The sequence below is a fragment of the Sus scrofa genome, chromosome 3, assembly GCF_000003025.6.
Source record: "Sus scrofa isolate TJ Tabasco breed Duroc chromosome 3, Sscrofa11.1, whole genome shotgun sequence".
NCBI lineage: Eukaryota > Metazoa > Chordata > Mammalia > Artiodactyla > Suidae > Sus > Sus scrofa.
This window is the reverse complement of record NC_010445.4, coordinates 2196023-2208850: the sequence shown is the minus strand read 5'-3', so window position 1 is coordinate 2208850 and position 12828 is coordinate 2196023. Positions and strand designations below refer to the sequence as shown.

At 56.0% G+C, this 12828-nt stretch overlaps 1 protein-coding gene across 4 annotated transcripts in view; it reads left to right on the top strand.

Moving 5' to 3' along the window:
* The window catches only part of CARD11 (caspase recruitment domain family member 11), a 121200-nt gene that overhangs the window by 57527 nt on the left and 50845 nt on the right, over positions 1-12828 (top strand). The window contains exon 1 of one of the 4 annotated variants that reach the window (XM_021086019.1): positions 1606-3238. The exons of 2 other annotated variants lie outside the window; for them this stretch is intronic. The gene's annotated coding sequence lies outside the window, so the exon portion shown is untranslated. Of the gene's footprint in view, positions 1-1605; positions 3239-12828 lie in introns of those variants that run through there. One more of the 4 variants, XM_021086016.1, reaches the window with a different exon arrangement.

Here is a 12828-nt window from a genome sequence, read left to right as displayed (position 1 = left end):
CCCAGACATCCAGCCTCCAGCACACCTGCTGGCTAAGCCACCTGGGCACCCCGAATATCACATGACCTCAGGCAAGCCCTGCACCTCCCCTGAGCCACGCGGGATTCGGCCTGGAGAATGTGGTGGGGCAGGGCCTCCCCCAGGGCATTCCTGTAGGGGTGGCTGTGGCAGAAGCTGGGAACAAGGAGGAAGAAGGTTCTAGCATCTCTAAGAGGCCCTCTGAAAGCCAGTCCCCTGCCCAGAGACGGGCAGGCTTACTTCTCCCTCCCACCCCACCACACTCCCTTCCAGTTCAAAGCAGTAGTCATGCTGGGAGCACCCAGCACATGGAAGAATGAGCAGGAGATGCGTAAAACTGCTCAGGAAGGCGGCTGGCACTGAGCAGAGCCTGGCGGGGCGTCCCTGACAGAGAACACGGCTCCTAGGCCCCAGCACCCACCACGTGCAGGCGGCCTCTCTTCTTCCAGGCATCATCTCTCTGTCCTCACGCTCCCCTGCCAGACTGGCACTGTCTCCACGTAACAGAGGAGACACCCAGGCACTGTCCCCACGTAACAGAGGAGACACCCAGGACCTGAGAGATGTGCTGGCGGGTCTCCCTCCGCCCTGCAGACCCGCCCCCCTGCTGTGTCCCGGGACTGACCTGAACAAGCCCGCCCATGGCTTCTTGACCTTGGCTTCTGCTTGGGTTTGGCCTGTGGGAGAGCACAGGGGGTGGAGGTCAGGCATTTAGTCCTCGAAGGGCAGCTCTGGGGTCCCAGTGCCCACACCCCCTCCCTCTGGCCCTTCAGTCTAGCGGGACTCCAGGGATCGCAGGCCTGGTGCACTCCATCCCTGTCACCTCCCTGCCACACCTTTGCAGATGGCCCTTCATCACTCCCTCCCCAGACCCAGCTCTATGACATGTGTGTCCTAGCAGCCCCTGGCTTGCTCAGGGTCACCCACCTGGTCAGTGGTGCTCAGAGCATCTTGCCTGGAGCCACTGTGGGTCCTCTCTAGAGGTCGCTGGTGGGCAGGAGATGCATGAGATGAGGGCAGTCAGGGAGAGCTTCATGGAGGAGGAGGCGCTGGTGAGGGAGGGTCTTGAGGCTGGATAGGAGGTTGACTGGGGGGCACGGTTGGAGATGTTTCTGAGTGTGTGCATGTTTCTGGAAGCTGCTATAACACATGCCCATTGACTGGATGGCTAAAAACCCAAGAAGCATGTTCTAGCACAGTCTTAGAGGCCAGAGGTCTGAAACCAAGGCAGGCCTGTGCCCGGGACAAAGGCTCTAGGGGCGAGCCTTCCCTGCCTCTTCCCGTTCCTGGTGGCTCCATGCGCTTGGCCTGTGGGCTCATCACTCTGTCTCTGCTTCCGTCCTCACATGGCCACCTTGCCTCTGTGCCCTGTGCGTGTCACTGGATTTAGGGCCCACCCTAATCCAGGAAGCCCTCCTCTTGACTCAGGTACATCGGCAAAGACCCTGATTCCAGGCAAAGGTCACGTTCTGAACTTCCAGACGGACAGGGGTCTAAGGGGACGCTCTTCAGCCTTGTACTCAGGGCGGGGGCAGGGAGGGGCGGATGTAACAGGAGGAGTGGTCCCGGTGGGCGGGGGGGGAGGGCAAGAAGGGATATGAGGCGAGAAGCGTGGGGTGTGCAGAGAGAAGGAACAGCATGGCAAGCCTGAGATGGGAGAACCTGACAGCCAAGCGCTGACCAGGGCGCGGAGCCACTGGAACGCTGGCCCCCTGCTGGCGAGAACGCAGAATGACAGGGCTGGGCCTCTTGCAGCGTTAAACGCGCACGGACCGTGTGACCCAGCATGTGGGGTCGTTTTCGCAACAGACCCGACAACACGTGAAGATTCGTACGGGGAGGTCCCAGGAGGGGAGCTGGGACTGTACTCCGAACGTCCGTCAGCAGGCGAGTGGACACACAGTGGTCCACACCTCTGTGGACACGGAAGGACATGTTGCTGCGGATGCCCTCGACGTGCTGAGCGGCACAAGCCACATCCTAGAGAGAGCCTGCCGTGCTGACGCATTTTCCCGAGGTCCAGCAAAAGGCAAAACTGAGAAAGCTCAGTCGAAGTTGCCTCTGGGGTGGGGGTGGGGAAGAGGAGGTGGTGGCATGCCCTGTTTCTCGACTGGGGTCTTGGTGACAGCGGTCTTCTCTTCAGACTCGCTAAGCTGAGTGTTTAAGATGCGTGCAGCTTACTCATCATACCGTGGTTTTTTTAGAAAAGGAAAGGGGGCTGGAAAGACTCCAGGCTGAGAATAGAGGAACCAGGCTGAATGGGTAGCTCCGGGCTCTGTCGTGTGGGGCCACAGAGCAGAAGGTGAGAAACGTGGGTTTGGCTGCGTGGGAACAGGGAAGCATCGCAGGCCTCGGGGAAAGGGGACGGGGCCAAGCGCCAGGGATCACCCAGGCGTGCAGGACCCTCGGACAGGCGACTGTCACGCATCACCGCCATCCCCCACCAACAGCTCGCTCTCTGCCTGAGAGTTCTGCCAGCCCATCCATCCCCAGGCGTCTGTGCCCAGGGTCCCCCCCCCCGGGGGGGGTCCCCACCCTGTGGCAGCCTGCAGGGTGAGATCCAGACAGCAGGGGAAGGGAAGGCACCGTTGCCGGGGGAGCCGCGTCAGTGGGAGAGCAAGATGTCCAGAGGAGGAAGGCGCGATGGTGCATCTGCTCTGGGCAGCCCCAGCGACGCCCATGGAAGCATCTTTCCTGGGATGTTCTGGGCCCCGCACTTCCCATCAGCTGGCCTTCCTCCTCTGGGCAGTTCAAACTCAGGACCGAGGTTTGAGGTCTGGCCCAGGGGCAGGGACAGCAGGAAGGGTGGGGCTGGGGTGACCCTGAGCTCCTGGCCCTTCTTCCCTCTCCTTCTTCCCCCCCATCCTCGCTGCCCCCCCATGGCAGACACGCCCCCCTGTTCTCTGCAGTGCCCCGCCTGCCAGAGAGAGCACAGCCCCTCCTCCCAGCCTCCCCCTCCGCGGAAAGTCACCCACAGCCTCTGCTCAGAACAAAAATAAAAAGGGAAGTGTGGCAGCCCACCCCAGCCCCCACCTCTGCCCCTGCTAAAAATAGAGGCAGCCTCTGAGCAGGGTGTTGTGCGGGCTTCCGGGGGAGGCCACCCGTCCCTGCAGCATCAGCGTTTTCTGGGGCCTGGCAGCCACCGCGCTGGAGGAGAGGGAGTTTGCGAGACCCTGGAGAGACCCCTGGCCAGACCTGGGCAGAGCTAGTTTGCAAACACGTGAGTATGTTTTCCAACCCGCTGGTGCTCTTACTCGGACCCGTGCGCCAAGCTATGCGTCCACGTCCTCGGTCAGCGAGGTGACCTCTGCGACAGGTCAGGGAGCTGCCGCTGTTTCCCAAGCCGCTCGCCTGCTGGTCCTGCCCTCGTCCCGGCCATGTGCTCTCTCGGGCTCATGCATGTTCTTTTTCCGTCTTAATTTCCTAAACAACACAGCCGACTCTCAACGGCAGGTGGCGGGGCAGCTATTTTCTGCTGTAGCTTTGATTGCAGAGCGTGGACTGGAGCCCAGAGAAGCCTTCCAATAAATGCCTGATGAGCGATTTGGACCAAAATGCCCTCATCTTTACGTCCTGGGGTTTTTAACGTTCTTCCAAGGGATGCCGGTGCAAGGGGCCGAGGAATGGGGGTGGGCATCCGCCATGGGTTCCTGTGGAAGGAGTGAGGTGCCCCCAGCCCCAGCTGGGTGGAGAGGAAGTGTGTGAGCGCCTGTTCCCAGAAGCGGGGGCCCTTCCCTTGATCTGAAGCTCACAGCCCCACAGGCTTGCCCTCCCCGGGCAGCACCTGTCCATCAGCCCCTCCCAGGTGTTTTAAGATGCCAACGCCAGCCTGTTGCTAAACATTGTCCAACAGCGAAGCCCAGTCCCTGCCCACGAGTGAGATGGAATGAGAGAGAGAGAGAGAGATGGCAGAGCTGAGCCCAGCAGGAGACCTTTGATCCAGAATCCCCAGGAGGACCGGCCCAGTTGGAGGGGGGCAAAGGGCTTACCAGGGAGGCAGGAGGCCCAGCCCCCAGGGAGGTCTCCCCTCCCCCTCCCCACCCGGGAGGCATCTGAGAAGGTCCCTCGTTTCCTAATGAAATGTTTCAGGAATCCATTGAGTCCCGGGGGGTTGAAAAACCTTTTGTGCCCGCTCCCCCCGCCCCGGCCCCGCTGCTCCAGGAACTTTTGTTTATTAGAGACTAGAGCCTACTTTGGGGAGGTCAGCGGACCACACTGGTTTGAAGCCAGCTGGGTCTCAGAGGCATCCTTTAAAATGAGAAACAGGGATAAACTCATGGCATCGCAGTCACGCAACAGAGAACACCCCTTGATGCAGAAATGTCACCTCCTGCCAGATGAAGCCCCAGCCGGCCTGCACGTCTGGCCTTTGTATATGGACCACAGAAGCACCAGGCTCCCCGACTCCCTGACGGCTTCAACTCTGTATCTGTCTACAGTGTCTGGGGGCAGTGTGGAGGGGTGCCTTGCTTCATTATTGGTAATGGTGTCATTTGGCACATGCAAAAAAAAAAAAAAAAAAAAAAAAGTCTTTCCGGTTTGCATCTGATTTAAAAGCTTTCGCTTACACAGCGAGAAGCTCGAGGTGATCTCTGAGCACAACGATTCCCAAATTCCCGTCACTGGTACTTTCAGAGACGTGGTCGAGTTATTTCCGTCACAACTGTGTAGGAAGCGTGAAGCATCAGAAAAACATGGGCTCCTGTCTGCCGGTTCCTGGTGGCAGAGAAAGTGAAAAAGAAACGCCCACCGGCCCCCAACCCTGACAAATCCAATCAAAGGCACTTTGGCACAGCAGCCCATGCGAAGGGAGGCGTCGCAGCACAGCGCGCCTCAGAAGGAAAGTCCGCGTGTTTGGAGATGTCTTGTGACGCTGTCTTTCTGACGCCCCTGATCATGCAGAGATACGTGGAAAATGTGAGTCTCAGTATTTGTGTTTTGAGCTCACTGGCGTCTTTTAAAACAGGTGAGCCGGACTGCAGGCTGTTGCTCAAGTTCAAGTGCAAGGGTCACAGGAGCTGGCAGGGGAGGGATGCGACTGACGGGGATGCTGAGAGGGGAGCAGCCCTTCCTCGTCGGACCCCGCTTTCCCTCCCCCGGCCCCCCGCCGTGCTCCCTGCCACCGGCTCGCCTCCCCTTACTGGCATCTTGCTTCATTTCTCTGTCCTTTTCTCGGCCCCGCACCTGTGGGTACTAAATAAAACTCTGAGTTCCTGTTCCGTTTTCTCTGGCCCCATCCCCTCTTCAAACCCTCACCCCAACCCCCTTTGCTGCCTCTGCTCCTCTCGCAGCATCCCACGGAAGTTGAGCTCCCGATTCCCACGTCTTCCAGCACCTGAGCTGTGAAAAACTAGCGGAGGAAGAACACAGCAGAGCACAGGACTCCCTGACTCCCCTCCCCGCACCCCCCCTTCCCGCCCCCGGCCTCAATTTCCTTATTTCCTCATCAGAATGAACCAGGCCTTCCAGATGCCTTCCGGCAGGGCTCTCAAAGGGTTGGGGTTAGTCTTGGTTCACAACCTGATGCCTCGCATGTGCTCAAGGAATTGTAGCTGTTTTTATTGCTGCGATGTGATTTGATAGGAGGCGAGATTTGCATGTCAACCTTCACTGTTTCAAAGCGAACGATTCCATGGTATTTAGCCCGTCCACGATGCGGTGCAACTGCCACCTCTCTCTGGTTCCAGAACATTCTCATTACCCCCAGATATACCCCGTTCCCATCAGCACCACCCCCAACCCAGCCCCTGGCCAGCACCGGTCTTCTTTCTGACTGTGTGGGTTTCCCCTGATGCACTTGTCACATTGAGGGACTTGCACAGTCTGTGCCCTTTGGTGTCCGGCTTCTTGGACTCATTATAACACTTGCGAGATTTCCCTCCGTGTTGTAGCGTGGATCGGTACTTGCTTCCTTTTCATGACCAAGTAATATTCCATTGTATGTGCAAGACGTCTTCGTTTTATTTTTTTTTATTTATTTGGCTTTTTTTTTCAAGGCCACACCGTGGCGTATGGATGTTCCCAGGCTAGAGGTCCAATTGGAGCTTCAGCTGCCAGTCTACACCACAGCTCATGGCAGTGCCGGATCCTTAACCCACGGAGTGAGGCCAGGGATGGAACCCACAACCTCACGGTTCCTAGTCGGATTTGTTTCTGCTGTACCATGATGGGAACTCCAGACGTCTTCTTCTTCTTTTTTTTTTTTTTTTTTTTTTTGATAGTTGGCATTTTTTTTTTATTTTATATATATATATTTTCCCACCATACAGCATGGGGATCAAGTTACTCTTACATGTATACATTTTTCCCCCACCCTTTGTTCTATTGCAACATGAGTATCTAGACATAGTTCTCAGTGCTACTCAGCAGGATCTCCTTGTAAATCTATTCTAAGTTGTGTCTGATAAGCCCAAGCTCCTGAGCCCTCCCACTCCCTCCCTCTCCCATCGGGCAGCCACAAGTCTCTTCTCCAAGTCCATGATTTTCCTTTCTGTGGAGATGTTCATTTCTGCTGGATATTAGATTCCAGATATGAGTGATATCCTATGGTATTTGTCTGTCTTTCTGACTCATTTCACTCAGTATGAGATTCTCTAGCTCCATCCATGTTGCTGCAAGTGGCATTATGTCATTCTTTTTTATGGCTGAGTAGTATTCCATTGTGTATATATACCATGTCTTCCGAATCCAATCATCTGTTGATGGACATTTGGGTTGTTTCCATGTCCTGGCTATTGTGAATAGGGCTGCAATGAACATGCGGGTGCATGTGTCTCTTTTAAGTAGAGTTTTGTCCGGATAGATGCCCAAGAGTGGGATTGCAGGGTCATATGGAAGTTCTATGTATAGATTTCTCAGGTATCTCCAAACTGTTCTCCATAGTGGCTGTACCAGTTTACATTCCCACCAACAGTGCAGGAGGGTTCCCTTTTGTCCACAGCCCCTCCAGCACTTGTTATGTGTGGACTTAAGAATGATGGCCATTCTGACTGGTGTGAGGTGGTATCTCATGGTATTTTTGATTTGCATGTCTCTTATAATCAGCGATGTTGAGCATTTTTTCATGTGTTTGCTGGCCATCTGTATACAGATGTCTTCATTTTAAAGGTCACTGGCCCTGAGGTTCATGGCTGCCAGGTCTGGGCAGGGAAGCTGGGCAGAGGGAGGTGGGAGAAGCGGGAAGTCGGCCCATGGCCCCCGCCCACCCCAGGGTGGCTCTGTTTTGTGGTGGCCCCTTTGACGGGGGAGAAGCCTGCAGCCACAGCCAGCCTCGCCAAGCTGCCGTTTGGGTCTGCTCCTGAGTGCATGATAACAGGTAACTACAGCCAGCCCTTGACTCACCCAAGTAAAGGGAACCAGAAGAGCCCAGGACTGATTGAAGGGTGGGGCTGCAGGGGTGGGAGGAGGGGCAGGGGTCCCTTCCACGAGAGAGCTATTGATTTCGGAGTGAATTCTGAGTTGAGAGACCCTTCCTGAGCCTCCTCCTCTCTCTCCCTCTCTGAAGCCTGACGCTTAATTGAACACACACGCCTGTTTCTTTCCCAGCGCAGTGGATGCTCGATTAATGCATTTAAACTAACTTACTCCCTCGCGGTCTCTTTGGCAGAGCATCTCAGGAGAGAAAATCTGGTTTGAATTTCACTTCTGTCGTATGGAAACACTCATTGTTATAATAACAGTGGCCGTAAGTGCGCCGGCTGTAGGCATCGCGCTGTATTCTTCCAAAAATGTCTCCGGTAAATGGTGATGTTGCCACAAGACACACAGAAAAAGGGGGCATGGCACAGATCAGGCATCTGGAACTTCCTCAGGCTGCCGTCCGTCCCAGAAGGATTGGGAAAGGGCCGTTGTCCCCGTTCCCGCCCGAGTCCTTTCCTGAGCGAGCAGATGTGCTGGGGAGGGAGGCGCCCGTCTTGTCTTCCTGCCCCACTAAAAACTAAAAAATCGCTGCTGCGTCCTGCAGTTTTCCGTCGCCCGCCGTCTGGATTGCTGCTTTCCTGCCGGGAAGCAGGGCCGAGGTCTGGCCAGTCCCACACGTGGAACTTGCAGGGGGCAGGTTAGCCAGCTCTTTGCCTTATAGCATCTCTTCTTAGACCAGCCTGCCCCCACCCCTGGGGCTTGTAGCTGAGTCATCCTGTCCCCACCTCTGACCTGGAACGAGTGCCCCCAGGTGTCAGCAGGTGAGGAGGTTTCTGTAAATGTCCTGTGACCTCTTACAGTGAGGGAGGGACATTACTTAGGCCGACTCCCCCAAATGCTGGCTGCTGTTGGGTTCTCCATTTTCAAAGAGTTAGGATTCCACACATGGAACTCCAGCACGCCAGTGGCCGGAATGGGCTCTCCTTGAATGTGCAGCAGGGAGTTCCCTCGTGGCTCAGCACAGTAAGGATCCAGCGTTGTCACTGGGTGGTTCTGGTTATAGCTGGGGCGCCGGTTCGATCCCTGGCTGGGAACTTCCGCATGCTGAGGGCATGGCCAAAAAAGTAAATAAATAAAAGAAAGGAAAGAAGGAAAATGCAGCAGGTCCTTCAGACTCCTTGCAGGAGCACCTTGCAGAAATCCGTTGTTGCCATCACCTGGACCTGAGGTTTGGCCGTTCCAGCCAGTGCAGGGTGGGAGGGCCCACTGGCTTTCCTGCATTTCTCCATAGAGATGGCTTGTGATGAGATGGCTCTGTCGCAGCAGATCAGAAGCTGGAGGGGTGGGTCTTCTGGGCCTCCCGTCCCTGACTGATGGAGGCGACAAGATAGATTGGCACTTAGATCTGAATTGCCGTCTCAGCAAAACAAGTCAGATGCGGACGAAGGGCGTGTGATCCCATCAGCAGGCTGCCTGGGAAAGCCGCCCTGCACACGCCGAGATGGAAGTCCGGCCCACTGAAGAGAGGGAGCTCAAATGGGAGAGGAGCGCCGACACTTATCCACTGGAAAGTGATCACCTCATAAATGCGAAACGCCTCCTGGTGCAGGATGCTCGCTAGGCCACAGGGGGACAGGGAAATTGGAGGCGGGCGTCCCTGGAGGATCGTAGGCAACACGGGAGACAGATGCTGACAACCCCGGAGGGCAGAGTTGCAAATCAGAAGCCCAGGCAAAAGGACTGAGGACAGATTTTTAAAGCTGCTTTTCTAAGATCCGTTTGATCTGGAGGTAAGTATATGGCACGCCGAGGCAGAGGCTCCTGAAGGGGGAACTGAGTGATAGTGATTAAGTGCCTTGTGTGCATGGCAGCAACCCTAGGATGTAGGTGCTGCGTGTCCAATTTTGCAGAACAATAAATGGGGGCTCAGAGAGGTTAAGCTGGGTGCCTGAGGCACACAGCTGAAAACGGCAGAACCCAGGACTCTCTCATTTCAGGGCCGGATCCCTTCCTCTAGAGCCCAGGGAAGCAGCAGGAGCTGGCTTTCTCTCTGGATGCAAAGATTTGGGGGTTTGACTCTTTTTTGCTTGATGAGCGTAGAATTCCTGCAGTCCTTCTCCCCTACAGCCCCTGCCTTTTTTGGGGGGATGACGTCACTTCACACCAGCAAGTGCTCCATTGTCATTGTGTTGGGGGGGAGGGCACCCGCTTGTGGAACCTGTCGCCTCCCCCAGCCCAGCTCTCTAAGTCAACAGCTGAAGGAGAAACTCCCATCTTCACAGAGTCACCCCCCAACCACCACCACCAGCCCCAAACCATCTCCCTACTTCCCCTTCCTCTTCGCAGGGGCCGAGGTCTGGGGAAGCACAGTTCTGACCTTGAGCCCTGAGCGCCTCGGGGTGTCGGCAGAAGTCTGAGGTCTGCACAAAAGCCTGGTCTGCTGCTTCCTGCTCAGCCTTTCCACCAGCCCCGAAGGCCTCTCAAGAAAAGAGGCCCTGGGAGCCCTTGGCAGCTGGGAAAGTCAGAGCTTCGCGCCTCTGGCTTCCCCGCTGCTGCCAAGGAAGCAGCCCTGATGCACCTGCCGGCATTCTCCCTGGATGATGGAGGTTACAAAGCTGGAGGCAGAGGCACCCCACCCCCACCACCATCACCCTGCTCCCATATAAGAAAACCCAAAATGTGCCTCTTTCTAGATACAAACCTTCTAGTTGATTGAACTCTCTGGTGGAGTTATTTTCAAACACATGGAAATGGGTTTTTCAGAGTGTTCCTGCGTCTCCCTGTCCCCAAGGCATTTCATAAAGTAGGCGGCCCCACCGCTGAAAATGCATTTGAAATTGATGACCGCATCGAACCTAAGTAGATTTTCAGTGTGGCTTATAAATGCAGAAGAGAGAGACCCGAGCATGTTCTGTGTGCAGCTGGCTCCAGGCCTCAAAGGACGCCAGCTCTGGGCACAGGAGATAACTCCATCCTAGCTGCAGGGGGTACCCGAGTGACTGCCCTCCCAGCCCTGGTGGCGGGCTGGGCCGGGCCTCAGCTTTGCATCTCAGAGGAGAGGGCACTTGCCTTCAAACAAGGGCCAGGCCAGGCCGGGGTCCTCTGCCTCTGTCCCTCCTCCCCAGCCACCGCTCCCAGCTCTCTCCCGCCTCCCTTCTTTCTTCCAGGGAATCTGCGAGGCTTTCTCACCTCTGTCCCTTTGAGTTTCTCTTTCCCTGCCTCCTCTGCTCTGCTCCGAATGTCCCTACATGTGTCCCTTGTATCTTAGCCTCACTTGTTCTTGTCTTTTTTTTCTCCCGAACCTTCTCTAGTCTGTTCCTCTTTCTTAGTCTTCTGTCGTCTGCAGCTAGTAATGGTCATTGAATCCAGTGAATGAAGGAGTGAGTGAGTAAATGAGTGAGTGAATGAATGAGGGAGTGAGGCTCCCCCTCGCCTGCTTCAAGACGCCTCCGAAGTACCCTCTTAGCAAACTCTGCATTCGGCCCCCGTGGACGTCCAGGGGCCCCGGCCATCCCGTCTCCTAACCTTGTCTCACGCTCCTGTGGGATGCGGTGCAGCCAAGCGAGACAAGAAGATAAAAAGGGAAGATTTAAGTCTGCCTGTGGCTCCCGCAGAAGCTTCCAGGTCTCATTCTTGGCTGCCCTCCAGGAGGGCTCGTATTTGATGATGCTGGCGACCTTTCCTACCAAACGCAAGGACCCAGGCTTCTCACTGAGAAGATTCTCGGGGCCGCCGGGCTCACCCCACACTCACACGCCAGCTTCAGAGGCACTGGGGCAGGACTCTGCCCGTGAGTGCTCACGGCTAGGGCTGCCTGGGTCCGGGTTTGTCCCTTCCATGCTGCCAGCCCCCTGTAGACCCCAACCTGGAAAGGAGCTCCTGGTCTCCGCCCACCCTTCCTGTGCTAGAATTCACCTTCTCTGCAGTTTCTGCACCAAAATACCTGCTGCGGAGTTCCCGTCGTGGCGCAGTGGTTAACGAATCCGACTAGGAACCATGGGGTTGCGGGTTCGATCCCTGCCCTTGCTCAGTGGGTTAACGATCCGGCGTTGCCGTGAGCTGTGGTGTAGGTTGCAGACGTGGCTCGGATCCCGCGTTGCTGTGGCTCTGGCATAGGCTGGCAGCTACAGCTCGACCCCTAGCCTGGGAACTTCCATATGCCGCGGGAGCAGCCCAAGAAATAGCAAAAAAACAAAAAAACAAAAACAAAAACAAAAAAAAACAAAAAAAACAAAATACCTGCTGCGTGCCCCACTTCAGGGTTGCTTCTGAGTAGTGGAAACCAAGTCTCTCCCCAAGGTGGATTCTGGAAGGAGACCTTGACCCCAACCCGCAGGTGGGCGGCGGCTGGAGACACACGGAGCATGACAAGTTTGCAGCAGATGAAGAAATAAGGGCCAAACCAGCTGGAAAGCACAGCGTGGATGGGGCGGTGGGCGCGCCCGTGCCCTTGGAGTCCCCAGAACCGCCAGCCTGGGCAGATCATGCCACTGGCACTCGCTCAGTTCTCGGTTGAGTGAATACAGTTCTGCAGCCACGGAATGTGCTCATCCCCAAACCCCAGTTCAACAAATGTTTATGGAAAACCCACTCCCCGTCAGCGTGGCTGAGCGCCAGGCCGTGAGGCGGACGTGAAGAATTCACAGACGCACCGTGGACTCTCCGAGCTTCCAACCCAGATCATCCAATGGTGGCCAAGACAGCACAGAGTTTGGCAGTGATGGGGAATTTTCTCAGGCGGGTGGATGAAGCCGAGGATCTCTCTCTGAAAGCACAGATCCCTCTGGGATTGGAACCAGCCGGCGGTCTGGGTGAGCTGAGGGCCCCGTGGGCGAGGCGGGCTTGCCGATCGGGCCTGGAAGACAGCCACAGAGAGCAGAGTTTCATCTCCATTGGGCCCAGCTTGGAGCAAGGCTATACTTCCCAGGAGCCAGGGAGGGTGAGCCCACACCCTGGGACGGGGGTTTGGAAAGCGGTGTCCAGGCACGGCTCACAGAGACCATCGGAGCTGTCAGCTTGTTGTGTGCACGGGCCTGGAAACCAGACAGAGCAAACACTTCTAAAGAACCAGTGCGAGGAGTTCACATCATGGCGCAGTGGTTAACGAATCCGACTAGGAACCATGAGGTTGCGGGTTCGGTCCCTGCCCTTGCTCAGTGGGTTAAGGATCTGGCGTTGCCATGACCTGTGGTGTAGGTTGCAGACTCGGCTTGGATCCCGGGTTGATGTGGCTCTGGCGTAGGCCAGTGGCTACAGCTCTGATTAGACCCCTAGCCTGGGAACCTCCATATGCTGTAGGAGCAGCCCGAGAAAAGGCAAAAAGACAAAAAAAAAAAAAAAAAAAAAAGAACCAATGCGATACATTGATACACATTTCAGGACAATTTAAATCTGTCCTTCCTAATTGTGCTTTTCACAACAGCTCCTCTGCAGGTGCTGGCAAAGTGAGAG